We start from the raw sequence: 2,500 nt of genomic DNA, 5'->3' as shown, positions 1-2,500 counted from the left end.
TTTCTTCTTCTCTCGGGTCATTTTGGCTTTTGTGACATTCTTGGTTCCCTTGCCCTTCTACTTCTGTTTCTGTCTTTATCGTTATCTCTTGTTTCTGTCTCTGTCGCTATCTCTCTATCTCTGCCTCTTTCTCTATATCCGCCTCTCTCCCTCTCTCTCCCTCTCCCTCTCCCTCTCCCTCTCCCTCTTACTCTCCCTCTCCCTCTCCCTCTTACTCTCCCTCTCCCTCTCCCTCTCCCTCTCTCCCTCTCTCCCTCTCTCCCTCTCTCCCTCTCTCCCTCTCTCCCTCTCTCCCTCTCTCTCTCTCTCTCTCTCTCTCTCTCTCTCTCTCTCTCTCTCTCTCTCTCTCTCTCTCTCTCTCTCTCTCTCTTTTCCTTCCCTTTCCCTTCCGTAAGTTTGTCTGTCTGTCTATTCATCTCCCTCTTTATATTTTTGTACTTCCTTTTCCGTTCAAAACCCAATTTAAAAAGATAAAAATATATAATTAGCATAGATTTTATTATCTCTAGCTTGGTGACAATGACGTCAATGTAACTGTCGGTGTTAGTTATGTTAGTTAGAATATTGGAGAGAGAGAGAGAGAGAGAGAGAGAGAGAGAGAGAGAGAGAGAGAGAGAGAGAGAGAGAGAGAGAGAGAGAGAGAGAGAGAGAGAGAGAGAGAAAGAGAAAGAGAAAGAGAAAGAGAAAGAGATGGAGGTAAGGATAGGGATAGGGATAGGGATAGAAATAGAGATGTAGAAAGGAATATAATTAGGGATTGGGGTAGAAATAGAGATAGAGAAGCGGATAGAGGAGAGAGAAGAAGAGAGAGCATGTGTGAATAAAGGGTAGAGAGAAGGAGAGAAAGAAGGAAAGAGAGATGAGAGAGGAGAGAAAGTAAGGAAGTAAAAGCCAGGGAGACAAAGAAGTGATTGAGGGAGATGTAGAGAGGAAGGAATCTGAAGAGGATGGGGGAAGAGAGGGAGAGAAAAAGAGATGGGATGGAGAGACAAAGATGGGCAGGAGGGGAAAAAAAGGCCAGAGAAAGATAGAGAGAGAGAGAGAGAGAGGTGAGGAAGTAAATCAAACTAAAAGATCAGAAAGAGGAAGAAGGAAAAGGAAAATATTAAGAAAGATGAGGAAGGGAAAGAAGAGGGGGAAAGAGGGAGAAAAAGGTCAAGTAAAGAAACTAGAAGGGAGGGAGAAAGAATATTTATTTATTCCCTAAATCTGCGTACTGTGCGTGCAACAAGCCACAGAGAGTAAGTCCTTGCCGTAGGGGGGGGGGGGGGGGGGAGAGGAGCGCCGGATGCTGTACTGATATCACACTGATACAGTTTACAGTATGTTGACGTCAGTGTCTCTCTGCTACAATAAAGTTCTTGTTTTTTTGTTTTTTTTGGTGGTTTTATTTGTTTCCACGAATTTATATTGAAAAGAGAGAAAGGGAAGGAAGGCGAAAGAGAGGGAGAGGAAGAGGAAGAGAGAAAAAGGGAGGGAAGGCGGAAGAGAGGGAGAGGGAAAAAAAGGAGATAAAGTGAGAGAAAAGGAGAGAGGGAGAGGGAGATAAAGGGGGGAGAGGGAGATAAAGGGAGAGAGAGATAGATAGAGAGAGTGAGTGAGTGAGTGAGTGAGTGAGTGAGTGAGTGAGTGAGTGAGTGAGTGAGTGAGTGAGTGAGTGAGTGAGTGAGTGAGTGAGTGAGTGAGTGAGAGAGTCAGAGAGTCAGAGAGTCAGAGAGTCAGAGAGTGAGAGAGGGAGAAAAGGAGAGAAGGAGAAAAGGAGAGAGGAAGAGGGAGAGAGGGAGAAAAGGAGAGAGGAAGAGGGAGAGAGGGATAAAAGGAGAGAGGAAGAGGGAGAGAGGGAGAAAAGGAGAGAGAAAGGGAGAGAGGGAGAAAAGGAGAGAGGGAGAAAAGGAGAAAAGGAAGAGGGAGAGAGGGAGAAAAGGAGAGAGGAAGAGGGAGAGAGGGAGAAAAGGAGAGAGGAAGAGGGAGAGAGGGAGAAAAGGAGAGAGGGAGAGGGAGAGAGGGAGAAAAGGAGAGAGGAAGAGGGAGAGAGGGAGAAAAGGAGAGAGGAAGAGGGAAAGAGGGAGAAAAGGAGAGAGGAAGAGGGAGAGAGGGAGAAAAGGAGAGAGGGAGAAAAGGAGAGAGGAAGAGGGAGAGAGGGAGAAAAGGAGAGAGGAAGAGGGAGAGAGGGAGAAAAGGAGAGAGGAAGAGGGAGAGAGGGAGAAAAGGAGAGAGGAAGAGGGAGAGAGGGAGAAAAGGAGAGGGGAAGAGGGAGAGAGGGAGAAAAGGAGAGAGGAAGAGGGAGAGAGGGAGAAAAGGAGAGAAGAAGAGGGAGAGAGGGAGAAAAGGAGAGAGGAAGAGGGAGAGAGGGAGAAAAGGAGAGAGGAAGAGGGAGAGAGGGAGAAAAGGAGAGAGGAAGAGGGAGAGAGGGAGAAAAGGAGAGAGGAAGAGGGAGAGAGGGAGAAAAGGAGAGAGGAAGAGGGAGAGAGGGAGAAAAGGAGAGGGGAAGAGGGAGAGA

The 2,500-nt window shown here is 47.2% G+C and overlaps 1 protein-coding gene across 1 annotated transcript in view; it reads left to right on the top strand.

Annotated features, from left to right (window-relative positions):
- Positions 1-2,500, top strand: part of LOC125029103 — a 16,552-nt gene that overhangs the window by 8,527 nt on the left and 5,525 nt on the right. The gene's annotated exons all lie outside the window — the stretch shown is intronic.

The sequence above is a fragment of the Penaeus chinensis genome, chromosome 9 (assembly GCF_019202785.1).
Source record: "Penaeus chinensis breed Huanghai No. 1 chromosome 9, ASM1920278v2, whole genome shotgun sequence".
NCBI classification, from domain to species: Eukaryota; Metazoa; Arthropoda; class Malacostraca; order Decapoda; family Penaeidae; genus Penaeus; species Penaeus chinensis.
The sequence above is the reverse complement of the archived record's forward strand: the minus strand, read 5'-3'. Positions and strand labels throughout refer to the sequence as shown.